We start from the raw sequence: 18,567 nt of genomic DNA, 5'->3' as shown, positions 1-18,567 counted from the left end.
GAACCCTGGTGGCCTTCCTTAGAGGAATACAGCCAGTGCTCCAAGGAAGGCAGGGGACAATATTTCAACCTTGCATTCTCGGGTTTTCACCCCGTGCCTTCCACGGACTACTCCAGTGGAAAACCAGAGAGCAAGGGAGCCTGGGGAATGCTGACAATAGAAGTTAACCTCCTGGGACACAGAGCCTTTCAGAGGAATGAGAGCTAGAGGCACAGACAGAATTCCAGCACAAGCACTATGCAGAGTTTTGTTTCTATTTTTCTTTTTTATGCCCCCCCCCACTTTCCTATTCAGTCTCATAAAATAAGCCTTTGAATTTTCAATGTTTAATAAATATATACCATAATAATCACAAAAATAATTCATGGATATTACATAGCACTTTAGTTCCCTAAGCACTTTCACATATATTGTTATCCTGAGAAAAGCCCTATTCAGTAGATAGGATAAAGGTTATCCTATTTTACAGGTGAGGAAACTGAGACTGTAAAAAAAACTGTTGGGTTTCTTCCCAAAGTCATAAAGCTAGCAAGCGGCAGAGCCCAAACTAGAAAGCATGTTTTCTAACACTTCAGCTAAGGTTCTTTCCACTACACAATGCTGCCATGCTATTTATTCACAGTAGGAGTGCAAAATTGATGTTCCTGTGAAAAAAATCATTAACCAGATTTGTAGCAGGCACCACACAGAACACAGGAGTAGTCAGCAAACAGGACTCAGGGGGAAATAGAGCGAACTTGTCCATTCCATTCTCGGGAATCACAAGTAACGTCAGAGACCTAAGTAATTGAGTTTTCCATCACATTTTACACAACATTGAAAAGAAGGTGTTCAGCAGGGCAAGAGAAGTGCTCAAAAGAGGAATAAAATTTCAGAGGAAAGTAGAAAAAGATATTTAAAGAGTTTTGTTTTGGGATGCTGGGATAAGTAGAAGGAAATCACGGTCCCTTCACAATCCCCATGTCACAAAGAGATCTGGGCCCCAGAAACTGAAAGGATGACCTCCTTGCTTCTCACTTCCAACTCTCCACCCACATACACACATATCCTTTGAGAGCTTGATAAACAGCCAAAACTGATTTATTTTTTACCAAATACAAGAGTAGTGAAGAGTCCAGCAAAAGAGCCCATTTTTGAAATAATTGAGAACTCTTCACCTTATCTAATCTACTGTAAAATGTTCAGATTTGTATACATGATGGAAGAAAGTAGTGACTGGTATTTTAACTGTAAACTTATAATCATGCCCCATTTATTCCAAATTTAACTCCCTAATGTGTAAAGTACTCTGTCACTTAGTTCTGTGACTGCAAGCAACAGAAACCAAATGACTAATGTAAGAAGGATTACAGGAAGGAAATTTGAGGCTCAGCAAATCCATGAAAGACTGGAAAATAAGGGTGGGAGACCATCAATGACCAAGACAGAAGTGGAAGCTAGGAAATGGGAATGGCTACAGTGGTCTCATGGGAGGTACTGTCAGGGCAGAATGCCCCCTGGGAGAAAGGAGAATCCTTTAGCTCAAGATTCAACTTCCAGAGAGGAAGCACCCATTTACCCAAGCTTGTGGTCATGCACCTATCGTGAGGCTGAATGTAGGGCCCTGAGTAAGGTCTCTGAGTACAGTTCCAATTAGTATAATTATGTCAAAAGAAAATAAAATGTAGTTAAAAGGAGAAAACAAATACATCCAGAAACAAAAAGGGGGAGGAGCAAAGAAGTCGTCTAAACTTACCAAGGCTTTCTTCAAAAATGCCTACATGTAACTAGGCAGCAAGAGATCACTCGCTTCTTAAGACTATATTAGTTAGTAGCTGCCCACACACAGCCAAAGACAGTGATTACCCTCATGTCTACAAAACTTCAACTGTTTACTTACAGAGGCCTCACTTGTCTTATTAACCAAAAGTTATCTTTTCACTCCACTCCTAAAGCCAAAGCAGAATTCACCCTTCTTTAGTAACAACATGATAGTTTTCAAAACGTTATCCTGACACTTCCAAAGAGAACAGACACCTCAAAACACCTAAAGAATAAATTCATGAGGATGCACATGATGATGATGATGACAGTAATATTCACAAGAGCAGCAGCAGCTAATAGCTCTAGAGTCCTTATCATGGACCAGGACCTGTTCCAAGCCCTCAACACATAATAATTCATTTAATCGCCACAACCGCTTTAGGAGTAAAATAGTATTATTATGCCCATTTCACAAACTAAGAAACTGAGACACAGAGCAGGTGAATAATTTGCACATGGTCCAATAACTCATGAAAGTCAAACCAGAACTAAATCTATGCCTGACTCCAGAATAGCAGAATAACAAAAGGTTTTCACTGAGAGTAGAGGAAATAAAACTATACCATTGTGAAAACATTTTCCAGGAAGAAAGAGAGCACCTTAACTGTAGCTAAAGATCGCAAGGTTCTGAAGGCTGCTACAGCATCACTAACTTCAACAATTTATGAGAATTTATTTCTAAAATCTATCAAATACAGCTTTTTTCCAAGATGTGGCTCAGTGGTCCACAGATATGTAAGTTACATGGCTGAAAATAAGAATCATCTATATCTTAAGATGGCCAACCATGACAGAAAAATCCCAAGCCAACCAGCTGTCATGCATTTGAGTTTAGTCATCCCAAAGCAAACAACCCTCAAAAGAGTATTTTTATAGCTCACGTTTTGATTATTCAAAAGGGATTTTCTCCAATTTCCCTGTAAAATTGCCCTCAAAATAAACATTTAAAAATCAGCTCCAGAGGTAGATTTGTCACAAAGTTAGGAATAACTTAAAGTATAAGGTAAATCAAAATGGCTTTTCCAACTTGAACTAAAGTGGTCATGGTCATGATTGCTGTAATAAAAATGACAGGAAAAAACCTGTAATTGTCAAAAACATAATTGATGATGAAAACAAATGTAAAATTATGGCATATTTCACCCTGGCCACCAAAGACTCTTGATGAAACTGCAGCCCTATAATTCCCCAGAATGAATTCTTTAAATTAAAATACTTCATGCAGAACAGAAATTAAACAATGAATCAAAGAATAATGCTGTACAGAAGTATGCTTATAAATATACCTAGGAAAGAGGAAACAATTACATTTTTCCATGTAAAAACCAACTCGATTGTAATGTTTCACAGGAGGCTGAGTAGGTACTTTCTCCATTGCTTTGAACTTGGAAGTTCATTTCCTGTAACTCAGTTAGTGTCCACTGTGACCGGGGGGAACGAAATTAGCTACACCAAACTGGCTGGCTTTCTCCTTTCTACAAAACTAGCTCCTCTACACAACAGCACATCTGACTTTCATGATAAATCTCATGCAACCCAATTGAAATGCCACTTTGCATTTTATCTTAAATGCTTTATTCGGCCAGCTGGTTTTACTTAACTATTGACCAGAAGTGGTACAAGTGCATTCTTTTTCCATCTAGCATTAATCTTAGTAAACTTAGTGCCACTGGAATGTCTTAACTGCTGAGAAGAAAGCAAAAGTCAGCAAGCATACAATTGCATTTGGCCACCCTCAGCACATCATTTTATTTCCTCCTTCTCCCTTCTAACTATTGCTCAGCACTTTTGCCTGTGAGGGAGGACAAGCAGGTGGTTAAGGAAGTTGTCCTGTCAGCTATATCTTTAATCCGAGTGTTTAAATCTCTGAATAAAAGAAAAATCAATGTTGTAAAGGCAATGTTTGTCAAGGCCATGTAATAAATACACTTACCTTTACAGACTGTTCTCAATGGATTTCCCTTCTTTGCTGAGCTTCAAAGCTACAAAGAGATAAAAACGAAAGCACTGAGTTATCTGCGAGTAGAACAGCAAACGTTTTCTCTCCATGTCTCTAAGTAGAATTTCCATATGCCATTATACATGATGCTAGCCAAATAAACCACTAATAATATTCGTGCCTCATACCTCCTGCACAAAAGGCCAATGAGAGACAAGGTTGTAAACTGAAAACAGCACACGCATCCACCCAGGATTGACTCACACAAACCTGGCCAAATCTACAGTCTAACCTTTGGAGGTATGAAGTCCTTAACAGAAGGGAGTGAACTTCTCAACAGAAGCCTTATAAAGTGAGGAGATGAAAATCAAATCAAACATTATGCAGCACACTTGATTTGACCAAGCATTTTGTATTATTTAGCACCATCTTTCCTGCACACTCAATTTCCATTTCCCTGGAAGTTTTACTTGGAATAGCCTCTTCCCTTTATATGAGATGTATGTGTTAGTTGCTCAGTCATGTCTGGCTTTTTGCAACTCCATGGACTGTAGCCCACCAGGCTCCAGTGTCCATGGGGTTTTTCCAGCAAGAACACTGAAGTGGGTAGCCATTTCCTCCACCAGGGAATCTTCCCTACCCAAGGATCGAACCTCTATCTTCTGCGTCTCTGGCATTGCATACAGACTCTTTAGCACTGAGCCATACAAGGTGCATGGCCCTCCCAAACCAGACCTCACCACTTCCCTCTATGAGTATATGTGTGCAAGCTTACACATACAATCCTCCTTTCTCAAGATAAGAGTGTAGCCTTCTCTCAGTAGAGAGAAACTCACAAAACAAAGTAAGCTACATTTGGCATTTTCAAATCAAATCTAGACATGTTAAATTAAGCTGCCTGTGACCAAAACAATGCACTAACTGCACACAAGTCAACATGATAGGAAAGGTGGTAAAGCACAGCTGCTAAACAGGAGTAAGACTTTAAGCTTTCAAGGGCTGATTCTATAATGGCCCACCATTGCTCATACGTTGGTTCCATAATTAAAAATAAATGGTGGAGCTTCCCTGGTGGTGCAATTGTTAAGAACATGCCTTGCAATATCGAATATCAGTTCGATCCCTGTTCTGGGAAGATCCCACATGCCGCAGAGCAGCTAAGCCCATGCAACACGACCACTGAGCCAGCCCTCTAGAGCCTGCGAGCCACAACTACGAGTCCATGTGCTGCAACTACCGAAACCTGAGCGGCTACAGCCTGTGCTTTGAAACAAGAGAAGCCACCACAATGAGAAGCCTACACATGACAAAGAGTAGCCCCTGCTCGCTGCAACTAGAGAAAGCCCACATGCAGCAGCAAAGGCCCACCACAGCCAAAAAAGTAAAGAGATTTTTTTTTTATTACAAATAAATAAGTAAACGGTGACCTAGTTGCTAAGATTCTGAGCTCCCAGTGCAGGGGGCACAGGTTCCATCCCTGGTCAGGGAAGTAGATCCCACACGCCACAGTTAAGAGTTTGCATGCTGCAACTAAAGATTCCACATGCTGGAACTATGACCCAGTGTAGCCAACTAAATAAATACTTTTTTAAAAGAGAGATCACTCTGTATTGAAAAAAAAAAAAATAGAATATGCCTATTCCCCTCATTTGTGTCTAGGTCCTAACGTCTCTCAAGGTTCAGCAACTGGGAACGGTCAACAACTCCATGGTTTTCTCATGTTTCTTTTTTTTCCCTTCAGTGTCCTAAGTAACTGCTTCAGGCCCTACTGGGCTATTTTTCTTCACAGCCCCCATCAAACCATAGAACCCATCATCGCAGATGCATGACCACCAAAGAACAAGGCCAGATTGGGGGCTACGATATAAACTTTAGATTGTTAATGCAGGAGATAAGATGCCTCTATAGAACATCAAAATTTCTCCTTCCACATACAGATGGTCAACAAACACATGAAAAGATGCTCAATATTGTTCACTATTAGAGAAATGCAAATCAAAACTACAGTTATGTATAACCTTACACCAGTCAGAAAGGCTATCATTTAAAAAAATCTACAAACAATAAATACTGGAGAGGATTTGGAGAAAAAGGAAGTCTTTTGCGCTGTTGGGGGAATGTAAATTGATAACAATCATTATGGAAAACGGTATGGGGATTTCTTAAAATAATAGGAATAGAACTACCAAATGCCCTAACAATCCCACTACAGGGCATGTACCCCCAAGAAAAACCACAATTAAAAGAGACACACGTACCCCAATATTCATTGCACAGTACTTTTTATAATAGCTAGGACAAGGAAGGAACCAAGATGCTCATCAACAGATGAATGGATAGAGAAGCTGTGGTATATATATACAATGGAATATTCCTCAGCCGTGAAAAGCAAGGCATTTGAGTCAGTTCTAATGAGGTGGATGAACCTAGAGCCTATTATAGAGTGAAGTAAGTCAGAAAGAAAAACAAATATCATATATTAATGCATAATATGGAATCTAGAAAGATGGCACTGACGAACCTATTTCCAGGGCAGCAATGGAGATGAAGACAGAGGGAACAGACTTATGGACACAGTGCGGGAAGAAAAGGGTGAGGCAAATGGAGAGAGAAGCATGGAAACATACATCACCATATGTAAAATAGATGGCCAGTGGGATTTGCTATGTGACTCAGAAAACTCAAACCGGGGCTCTGTGACAACTTAGAGGGGTGGGAAAGGAAGGCAAGAAGCAGGGAGGTACAAGAGGGAGGAGACATATGTATACCTACGGCTGATTCATGTTGATGTATGGCAGAAACCAACACAATATTATAAACTAATTATCCTTCAATTAAAAAAGTTTTTAAAAAACTAAAAGAAAAAATTGTGGTACATATATATAACAGAATATTACTCAACTATAAAAAGAATGCATTTGAGTCAGCCCTAATGAGGTGGATGAACCTAGAGCCTATTGTACAGAGTGAAGTAAGTCAGAAAGAGAAAGACAAATATTGTATATTAACGCATGTGTATGGAATCTAGAAGGATGGTACTGCTGCTGCTGCTAAGTCACTTCAGTCGTGTCCGACTCTGTGCGACCCCATAGACGGCAGCCCACCAGGCTCCCCTGTCCCTGGGATTCTCCAGGCAAGAACACTGGAGTGGGTTGCCATTTCCTTCTCCAATGCATGAAAGTGAAAAGTGAAACTGAAGTCGCTCAGTCGTGTCCGACTCTTAGCAACCCCACGCACTGTAGCCCACCAGGCTCCTCCATCCATAGGATTTTCCAGGCAAGAGTACTGGAGTGGAGTGCCATTGCCTTGTCAGGGCAGCAATGAAGAGGCAGACACAGAGAACAGACTTGTGGACACAGTAGGGGAAGGAGAGGATGGGATGACTAAAAAGAGTAGCATGGAAATATATACACCACCATATGTAAAATAGATAGCCAGTGGGAATTTGCTCTGTGACACAGGGAGTTCAACCCAGTGCTCTGTTACAATGTTGAGGGGTGGGATGGGGTAGGAGATGGGAGGGAGGAGGGGACATATGCATACCTGTGGCTGAGTCATGTTGATACTTGATAGAAACCAGCACAAAATTGCGGAGAAGGCAATGGCACCCCACTCCAGTACTCTTGCCTGGAGAATCCCATGGATTGAGGAGCCTGGTGGGCTGCAGTCCATGGGGTCACTAAGAGTCAGATACGACTGAGCAACTTCACTTTCACTTTTCACTTTCATGCATTGGAGAAGGAAATGGCAACCCACTCCAGTGTTCTTGCCTGGAGACTCCCAGGGACGGGGGAGCCTGGTGGGCTGCCGTTTTGGGGATCGCACAGAGTCGGACACGACTGAAGTGACTTAGCAGCAGCAGCAGCAGCACAAAATTGTAAAGCAATTATCCTTCCATAAAAAAAATTTTTTTAATTTCTCCTTCCCCCTAGGCTATGTGGATTGAAATAGTGTTGAAAGAAACATAATTTGGGGAAGACTAGATAAAACAAAATACATTTTGTAAAACCTGAGAGATTTATGGTCTAACAGCACAGAGATTAAGCAGTATCCCTTTCTACTCCAACCACATAGAAATGCTTAACAAAGTACAGTATAGCTTAAAAGAAAGAGATAAGATCAATATGAAAAAAAAAAGTGTAGATTTTCTAGAATGAAAGATATGAATCCTCTTGAAAAGAGCATACCAAGACCTCAACAAGCTAAATGAAAGCAAATCTACCAGTAGATAAAATAGAAGGAAACCATAGCACCAGAGATAGAAAGAAAGCCTTAAAGTGAACCAGTGAGAACAACCTGCCTCCCAGTTTCTGAGAAACTAGGCTCCACTTGCTTGAATACCTTGTCTTGCATAAAATAATCATGAATGACAAAAAAAAACCAGCAAGGCAGCAGTGAAATAACGTGTCTTAAGTTCCAAAAGGAAAAAAGTTCAGGGAAAACTCTATAGCCATGCTAAACCGATTATCATTCAACAATGACAGCTAGGTTATTTTTCAAAAAAAAAAAAAAGTTGTTTCCTGCTCACAGCAGTTTACTTTTGCTGAGAGGAATACTAAAAGATATCCTTGAATACGAAGGAATTGATTTCAGAAGGAAGGAAAGAGGAACAAAAAGCAATGCTCACCAAATTATATTAGCATGTATGGTGGTAAATCTAGTAAATTCAATAACAAATAATGGATATTGGATAACAATTAATAAGGACTGGTTGTAAAAAAAAAAAAAAAACCTATAATAACAACCAGTTTTAAGGGTTTTCAAATAAGATGAAATAAGTGAAGAATCTTCCCGTAGTGCAGGAGCCGCAGGAGCCGCGGGTTCGATCACTGGGTAGGGAAGATCCCCTGGAGGATGGCATGGCAACACACGCCCATATTCTTGCCTGGAAAATCCGATGGACTGAGGAGCCTGGAGGGCTGAGGTCCACAGGGTCACAAAGAGTTGGACACTTCTGAAGTGACTGAGCATGCATAAATGGTTGGCTGGAATTATACAGAACAAAGGAGCAGAGGATGAATTGTTTAAGAGCAAGAGATTCTGATTCGGTTGCTAAAGATATGCATTAAAGCTACTGATGAACTTGTTAAGGAATATTGGCATTTCTTTCTCTGTGTACATAACCAAAGATATCCTTTCATATATGCTCAAAGAGAAATGTTTAGATCGTCAATGTTAGGATGCCAAGAGACACTGAAGACAATGGAAACATCTATCAGTGAATAAACATATTTACATTTGTACAGATTCTTACAATGGAATATTATACAGCTTCAAGAAATCAATGAACCAGTTACAGACATCAACATGTATGCCCTCAAAATTATGGTGTAAAACAAAAGAAACATGTCACAGAAGACTGTATATATTATTCCACATATAAAATGTTCAAAAGGACAAAAATAAATACTATCTTGTTTTGAAATACAACATGAAAGTGACAAAAACTATGAAGAAAAGCAAGAGAATGAATGATGTATACAGAATTCAGGCTATATTTATCTTGAGAGCAAGGGAAGAGTTTGTAAGAATGGAATTCTCTAAAAGGATTCTGGAATGTGACAATGCTCTACTTCTTGGCTTGGGGAGTGGTATCTGGATGTTTGGCTTATTGTCTTTAAACTGCAGATATACATTTTCAAAAATTATTTTATATGCATATTATATTTCACAGTTTTAAAACACATAAGAGCAATCATCAAAAGAAAAGAAACATTCAAACCAGTGAAGGGAACAATCTAGAGAATAGAAAACACAACCAATTCTCTTTTTTTAGAAAATTGGAATAGAATGGAGAAAGAAGCAAAGGAAAGCACAGTAAATAGAAAACACAAATGTCAGGACCAGCCCAACAACAAACGGGCCTGTAAAATAAGTTTCAACATGTCAGTAATCAGAGTAAGCAGACTAAATGCATCTATTAAAATAATTTCTTTTCAAAATGAATGTTTAAAAACCTTGCTATCTGATGTTTGTAGGAAACACATCTAAAACAGAGATTTTGAAAGGAAAAGTATAGAAAACTACACACCAAGCAAATAGGAACTGAAAGAAAGTTGGTAGAAATTAGTTAATATTCGGCAAAGTACAGGTTAGCAATAATAGAATAGGTATTTGCATTGGCTTTGTATTGATTCAGTTCAAACTACTTAAAATGACTTCATAATAATCATTTAATGTCTATTATGGTTTCTAGGGAACAAGAATTCTGATGCGACAATGCCTGAGGCCTCAGGTGGAAGACCTGAAAACTGGGGCATGGAATCATCTGAAGGTTCATTCCCTCAAGCGTCAGCCAGGCGCTGAGGGTTAGCTGAGGCCGTAGCTGGGGCCATCAGCTGAATACCTCTGGTGGCCTCTACATGTGGCGTGAGTCTCATCACAAAATGGTGGCTGGGTTGAAGCTGTTACCCTCATGGCAGTCTCCAGTTGCTGCAGCCTCCAAGTACAGCAACCTGTGGTGATGGCCCTCCACTGCCATCTGTCACAGCGGGGAGAGGGGATGGGAGAAGAGATTCACTGCTGCTTCAAGGCCTGGGCGCTTCCAAAGCCGCCACTGCTTCCAGTGGGCGGCTGTGACGAGAGGTCTGGAGTTCTGCGAGACGAAGCCCTGGGTCTGTCCCTCAGCTCACCTCCGACAAGGTTAGGTTCGGGAAGGCCTTGGGGAGAAGGCAGAGACCCACCGCCCACCACACTCTCTGTCCCGAGGACCACCGTCAGGCTGACTGAACAAGAACTCTGCCACGCTAACGGTCTCCCACTAACGGTCACACAGAAGGGTCTCATGCAAACTGTCTCGCAATATTGGTCTCGCGCAGAAAGTCCCATGCTAATGCCTCTCACCCTCACAGCTTCATGCCAGCTCCACCCCTTTTACAATGTGAAGGTCACTGAGGAACTGAAATGAGAACTGTTTTGTGATCTGAGACAGAATTCAGTTTGGAATCGGTTAAGAGACAAGTGGAAATCATTAAAATGAAGAGTGAGTAAGGACAGTATTAGGCACATTCAGATATGAAGGGCAGGCAAGAAAGTAGCATCTAGAGGAGGACAAAGGACTCAAAGAGGGTTTCTCTGCACTGTCTGTAAACTGTACCGGCTGAGCAGGTGTCAAGGTGATGAGAAGATCCAGTTGAGATCACGAGGCTGAAAGCAGAAGAGTGAGAAAGAATAGCTGATACAGAGCTCATTCCCAGAAAGGTAAAGGGCCAGGAGGTGGGACTGGTCTTAAAACAGAGCTTTGTTCTCACCTTAATCATATAGTGCCTCACAGTAGGCACGCATGCTTTCTTTTTTTAAAGTTTTTTTTTTTTTTTTTAATTTATTTGACTGCATTGGGTCTTAGCTATGGCACACAGTATCTTTAGTTATGGCATGCGAAATCTTAGTCGTGGCGTATGGGTTCTAGTTCCTTGACCACGGATGGAAGCTGGGCCCGCTGCATTGGGAGCAAGGAAGCCACCAGACAACCAGGGAAGTCCCTATTGTCTTAAATTATTACTTTGTTCTGTATTTATGTTTTATGATCTTAATTAATGTCTAAACTCTATGGCTTTTATCATTCAAGCCAATCTCACACTGCCTACCTAATCTGAGCCCCAGATTCTATACTAGCACTAGACTGTCAGCCAATACTTGTTGAATAGCCAAGTACAGTTGACCCTTGAACAAGTGTTTGAAGTGCATTGGTCCATTTATACATGGATTTTTTTTTCAATAAGTATGTACTACAGTACTACATGATCCATGGTTATTGAATCCACAGAAACCCAGATACGGACACACTCACAGAAGGCCGACAATAGTTATACACAAATATATACCACTCAGCCTCCCTAAGCCCTCGTTGTTCAAGAGTCACCTGCACAGTGGACTCCACAGTTTTTGTATACTCTGATATCAAACATTTGTATATCTCTGATACTCAAACATTTGTCCATATACCTGTGCTAGATATCTGAAGTAGGACAGGTCAAGATCAGAAAACTTATTCTAGTGCCTAAAGTTCTTATCCCTGGACAAAAGTCAAGCATATCTGCTCAAACTTGTCCTCTCTTTCCCATGTTTGTCTTGACCCCAAAATTCAAGGACCTAATCTTCTAACGGCCATGAGAACATTTTCACCTGGAGCTACAACGCCTTCTCCCATTTACACCTCCCACTCCCCTCCTATGTAATTTATCCCCATTTTGTTCTAGAGCAGGTGGACTCTGAAACCTTCATGTGACCTCCTGCAAAACACAGACTAGATTTAAATGGATCCAAAGAGGTTTAGGGTTTGGCTGCTCCTAAAAGACATGATCACGGAGGCAGAGTGGCACAGGCCAGTAACACAACTGATTTATCTTAGTGGCTTTTCAGAGGATCAGTTCAGTTCAGTCACTCTGCTGCTGCTGCTGCTAAGACACTTCAGTCGTGTCTGACTCTGTGCGACCCCATGGACGGCAGCCCACCAGGCTCCCCCGTCCCTGAGATTTTCCAGGCAAGAACACTGGAGTGGGCTGCCATTTCCTTCTCCAATGCATGAAAGTGAAAAGTGAAAGTGAAGTTGCTCAGTTGTGTCTGACTTAGCGACCCCATGGACTGCAGCCTACCAGGCTCCTCCGTCCATGGGGTTTTCCAGGCAAAAGTACTGAAGTGGGGTGCTATTGCCTTCTCCGAGTCGCTCAGTCGTGTCCAACTCTTTGTGATCCCATGAATCGCAGCATGCCAGGCCTCCCTGTCCATCACCAACTCCCAGAGTTCACTCAAACTCACGACCATTGAGTCAGTGATGACATCCAGCCATCTCATCTTCTGTCGTCCCCTTCTCCTCCTGCCCTCAATCCCTCCCAGCATCACAGTCTTTTCCAATGAGTCAACTCTTCACATGAGGTGGCCAAAGTACTGGAGTTTCAGCTTTAGCATCATTCCTTCCAAAGAAATCTCAGGGCTGATCTCCTTCAGAATGGACTGGTTGGATCTCCTTGCAGTCCAAGGGACTCTCAAGAGTCTTCTCCAACACCACAGTTCAAAACCATCAATTCTTTGGCACTCAGCTTTCTTCACAGTCCAACTCTCACATCCATACATGACCACTGGAAAAACCAAAGCCTTGACTAGATGAACCTTTGTTGGCAAAGTAATGTCTCCGCTTTTCAATGTGCTATCTAGGTTGGTCATAACTTTCCTTCCAAGGAGTAAGCGTTTTTTAATTTCATGGCTGCAATCACCATCTGCAGTGATTTTGGAGCCCCAAAAAATAAAGTCTGACACTGTTTCCACTGTTTCCCCATCTATTTCCCATGAAGTGATGGAACCAGATGCCATGAATCTTAGTTTTCTGAATGTTGAGTTTTAAGCCAACTTTTTCACTCTCCTCTTTCACTTTCATCAAGAGGCTTTTTAGTTCCTCTTCACTTTCTGCCATAAGGGTGGTGTCATCTGCATATCTGAGGTTATTGATATTTTCCCGGCAATCTTGATTCCAGCTTGTGCTTCTTCCAGCCCAGCGTTTCTCATGATGTACTCTGCATATAAGTTAAATAACCAGGGTGACAATATACAGCCTTGACGTACTCCTTTTCCTATTTGGAATCAGTCTGTTGTTCCATGTCCAGTTCTAACTTGCTTCCTGACCTGCATATAGGTTTCTCAAGAGGCAGGCTAGGTGGTCTGGTATTCCTATCTCTTTCAGAATTTCCCACAGTTTATTGTGATCCACATAGTCAAAGGCTTTGGCATAGTCAATAAAGCAGAAAGAGATGTTTTTCTGGAACTCTCTTGCTTTTTCCATGAAACATAGCTTCCCAGAAAATCTTTATCACCCCCAAGCCCCCTCACTCCATTATCCAGTCCCCAGCTCCCTTAAAAACTGGTCTGAATTTAAAGAAACATTTTTCTCAAATATTAAAAAAAAAAAACACCCTCTTTTGTTTGTGATTTATCTTCCTACAATTAAAACCTATCTCTGGGAACCATCAGTTGCACCTTCCTTAAGGCAGCATTGCCTGGAACGGAGCAATCTGCCTTCACCGTTGCATTCTACAGTCCTCACCTAACTCAACTGCCACATTAAGCGACTGGTTATCGACCTTTAAGTCTTTTAACAATTATGTACATACCTAAGAAAGAAGTCTGTTCACCCAAGAATGAAGACACAAGAATAAATGAAGACAATGAATAAATCAGCCCTGGTTTCCAGTTCTTATGTTCAGTGAGCTGTTACTGCAGACAAATTATTGCAACACTCTTTCAAATGACAGTCAGTTTTCAACTAAGAGAAGATTCTTAAACCATTTTCTACATATCGGTGAAAACCAGGCAGTTGGAAAACATAGCCTTGGTTAAACTATCTGATGATAAATGATTATTTTAAACATATGGAGTTATTTGAGCATCTGCATACTGATTTAGCTCAGTGGTAGCTCAGTCGGTAAAGAATCTGCCCACAATGCAGGCAGGAGACCCGGGTTCAATTCCTCGGTCCCCTGGAGAAAGAAATGGCAACCCACTCCAGTATTCTTGCTGGAAAAATCCCATGGACAGAGAAGCCTGATGGGCTACTGTCCATGGGGTCACAAGAGTCAGACACAACTTAGTGACTCATCTCTTCATTACCATACTGATTTAACCCTCACAAAAAACAGCAGAAAAGATCCCCAAAACCTGACACTTCTCAGATATATTCTCGGAAGTTTTATTTCAATGTATATGTGTGTGTTTCTTATATTTTCAGAATTTGTAAAACTGATATATTTAGAGTTGAGAGGGGAGATCAGAACATTCCTTAGTTTTGGGTTTTTTTTTTAAATATTTGTGGTTATTTGACTATGTTGGGTCTTACAGCTCTTGGGATCTTTTCAATTAATTATGGCTGCTCTGGGTCTTTGTTGCTTCTCATAGGCTTTCTGTAGTTGTGGCAAGTGGGGGCTACTTTCTAATTGCAGTGTGCATCATCGTGACCTCTCACTGCAGCTTGCAGTCTCTAGAGCACAAGCTCAGTAGTTGTGGTGTGTGGGCTTAGTTGCCTCAAAGCATGTGGGCTCTTCCCAGATCAGGGATCGAACATGTGTCCCCTGCACTTGCAGGCAGATTCTTACCTCTGGATCACCTGGGAAGTCCAGCACTTGGGGACTTGCAACATTAGTTGCAACTTGTGGCATGCAAACACATAGTTGTGGCATGTGCGGGATCTTCCATATTTGTTTGTGACATGTGGGAGCGTGCAGCATCTTTACTTGTGGCCTGCGGACTCTTAGCTGCACACAGGCTCTAGTTCCCTGATCAGGAACCCAGGCTCCCTGCAACGGGAGTGTGGAGTCTTAGCCTATGGACCACCAGGGAAGTCTCCATTCCTTAGTTTTGTCATTAACATGGATAATTGTCAATTCAGTTCAGTTCAGTCACTCAGTCATGTCCGACTCTTTGCGACCCCATGAATCACAGCACACCAGGCCTTCCTGTCCATCACCAATTCCCGAAGTTCACTCAAACTCACGACCATCGAGTCAGTGATGCCATCCAGCCATTTCATCCTCTGTCGTCCCCTTTTCCTCCTGCCCCCAATCCCTCCCAGCATCAGGGTTTTTTCCAATGAGTCAACTCTTGGCATGAGGTGGCCAAAGTACTGGAGTTTCAGCTTTAGCATCATTCCTTCCAAAGAAATCCCAGGACCGATCTCCTTTAGAATGGACTGGTTGGATCTCCTTGCAGTCCAAGGGACTCTCAAGAGTCTTCTCCAACACCACAGTTCAAAACCATCAATTCTTCGGTGCTCAGCCTTCTTCACAGTCCACCTCTCACATCCATACATGACCACTGAAAAAACCATAGCCTTGACTAGACGGACCTTTGTTGGCAAAGTAATGTCTCTGCTTTTGAATATACTATCCAGGTTGGTCATAACTTTCCTTCCAAGGAGTAAGCGTCTTTTAATTTCATGGCTGCAGTCACCATCTGCAGTGATTTTTGAACTATTGTTATTGTCACGGATAACAATACTGTCAAAATGTACATGATAGTTTTTCCATTAGACTCTAAGTTCAACAAAGGTACAGACCACATTTTTCTTTTCTTTTTGTCAGTACCTCATTTTTATCTTAAACAAAAGCACTGAATATAGTAGCCTTTCATACGCAGCTGATACAGGCCACACCTTTCATGTACCTTGTTGAATCCACATCCTCCAGGACAGTATCAAGCATGTAACACTTAAGGAAATTTGCTTTAAGAAATTATGTTTGTGTTATTATTAAAACTGAAAACTGACTGAAAATTCTTTAGTTTTTTATTTTTGTTCCCTTTTTTCATTTTCTCAATTTGTACTCTAGGTTTTTTTAAGATGAAAAGGTATCTCTCTACAGAAGTCTATACTTCAATGGCCTGAGACACACACAAACACATACACACACAAAATATAACACAACTCTTCCTCACTGGACTTGTTCAATGCTGTAATATTTGCTAGGCATTGGAAAAATAAATTTGCTAAGTAGCATGAGCCCTGGAAAATCATTAGGTGACATCTGGGGAGCAGAATACCAATCAACCAATAATTAGCATCTTAACTTTCAGGGAGTTCGAGACAAATCAAATTCCATGAGATCTCAGGGAGCATGACCCTGGCCAGGTCGGCGCCCTGGCTATGGGGAGTCACTGGATTTGTCTGACCACAAGACAGGGCTGGAGGTACCGTGGCTAGTTTAATCCTAGGAGGAGACACTCTGACAATGTGACATTTGCACAGGGATGCCCTAATGTGGCCTCAGTGTGTTTTCTTAGAATGAGATGACATTTCAAGTCAAATAGCTCTGTTCCCAATAGCACAAACCCTTCCTGAACTCTAAGAACCTGAATTGGAGAAAAAGAGGTTCATCTCAGAGAGACCCTAAGGTTGTACAGAAGCAACGTTAAAATAATCAACTTTTAAGTAAGGTTAAACCAGACATTCAGTGTTTAGCCTCATTCATTATTATTCCATTTCATAGAACTCAGATGACCTTAGCCTAAAAAACAGTTCTCATTTGAGCAAAACCCTATTCCTGAAGTATCCATATGGGATACTTTTCAACGAACACAGAATCTCATTACAAAATCATGCTACCAAGAAGTGTGGGGAGTGAGTGTCAGTGCACCCTGTCTCCGCCAGACCCCTGCTGCCTGAAACTGCTGTCCACATGCAAGTCCATCCAAGAATGTAGGGTCACTGCTGCTCTGAATGCCTCCTGCCTATCTAAGGTCACCTTTCCTACATGGCTGATTCATTCCAAAGGAAGAAACAGAGAGGCTAGAGAACACCAATTCCCCATTTGGTTTTGCAGCTATCTACGTGACTTGGGGAACTCATCCTTTAAGAGCAATCCAGAATGGAGGGCCCTACCTCCAAACAGCCGCCAGTCCTCGGGATAAAATGCTCTGCTTCCACCATGTGGCCTGCATGTGCCTGGTTTGCTAGCACCTCCACCCAAAGCTGGGGTGGCTGTTCTGGCAGCCCCCACTCCACTCCACTGCAGGGTCAGGCGGCAGCTTGCCCTCCTCCTGGCTCCTGGCCCAAGGCTTGAATGACCTGGCCACGTCACTGCCGAGAGGGAGTCTGGTTGTGCCCTCCTCTGAACTCTCCATCTGGAAGATTCTCTGGCCTGCTTCCCTCTCGTTTTTAATCTGACAGACACTGCTGGACCGGGAAACTCAGAGCGGACCAAAGTTCATCTTCTCTTCCCAGCTTCTCAGCTGGCATAATTGCAGGGGCAGAACGAGGTTGGCAGGGACCAGGATGCCAGGAATTAAATGAGGGTCCCTGACCACTGGGCCACATTGGCCCTGCCTTCCAAAGTCTTAATTAGTCCTCTTCTGCTTGGCACACCCACTTGCCTTTGGAACCCAGAGAGGTGGCCGGGTAAGATGCCATGCTCACAGCAAGTATTCAACAAAATATTGGTTGAGAATGGTGGTCACAAATGCCCACTGGCTCAGGGCTTTGCAGCAACAGTCAGTTTTGAGGTCTGGGCCCCAGCGGCAAGATTTCTGCTCCTCTTTCTAATGCAGACAGTTCAAGCAGCAGTATTCTGAGTGATATTCAGCCACCAGCTCAATTTGGAAGCAAAATGATCTTAACAAACGATGGCAGACTTGACAGACAGGCTGTTGAGCCTGGGGACCGAAATAAAGGACAGAAAGAAAAAGAAAGGAAGGGTTGATGGTAAATGGAAGAGAAGAAAATGAACACTGCAAAGAGAATTGAGCAGGATTACAGGACAAGAGAGCTCAGTTCTACAAGTCTGAAATGAGCTGGAAACATAACAACAGACTCAGAGGCGGAAACAACAGCATGGGGGGGTGGGGGGAGTCACACAGAAAGGGGACTGAGCCCGGCAGCTTTGGGGATTTTTGATGCTGGGACACGCTCGGGCTAGAACAGTGGAAGATGCAACAGTAAGGAACATTTGAGAGGCTTCAAAAGACAATGACTCTTAATTCTGTCTTGTTTTGCCCCTCTTGAACTGTAGTGATACACCAAAATTTGCTATTTTTCTAAGAGGACCTTGACAGATACAATGGAAACTCTGAGTACATTTTTTCCCTCTGCATTCATTATCTCTGGCCCTTATCCACAGGCCTATTGCAGACTAAATTGAATTTTGGATCACTGGTACTGAGGCGCTGCAATTAATTAACAATAGAAACATAATATTTATATCCCAGCCTAACAACATCTGACATTTAAACTATTCTGCCAGTCGGGCAAATTCCATTCGACAAATTTTCATTTTAATGAACATGACAGGCCACAGTTTACATGACAGGCCAAGAAGCAGAGCAGAGGTGATCTCTCAGCATGTGCTTTT

General features: G+C 42.0%; 1 protein-coding gene across 3 annotated transcripts in view; it reads right to left on the bottom strand.

The window, feature by feature from the left end:
- Positions 1-18,567, bottom strand: part of FHIT (fragile histidine triad diadenosine triphosphatase) — a 1,529,906-nt gene that overhangs the window by 1,486,073 nt on the left and 25,266 nt on the right. For all 3 annotated transcript variants that reach the window (XM_061396522.1, XM_061396521.1, XM_061396520.1), the window contains exon 2: positions 3,737-3,785. The gene's annotated coding sequence lies outside the window, so the exon portion shown is untranslated. The remainder of the gene's footprint in view (positions 1-3,736; positions 3,786-18,567) is intronic.

Source organism: Bos javanicus, chromosome 22 (assembly GCF_032452875.1).
Source record: "Bos javanicus breed banteng chromosome 22, ARS-OSU_banteng_1.0, whole genome shotgun sequence".
In the NCBI taxonomy this organism is placed as follows: domain Eukaryota; kingdom Metazoa; phylum Chordata; class Mammalia; order Artiodactyla; family Bovidae; genus Bos; species Bos javanicus.
The sequence above is the reverse complement of the archived record's forward strand: the minus strand, read 5'-3'. Positions and strand labels throughout refer to the sequence as shown.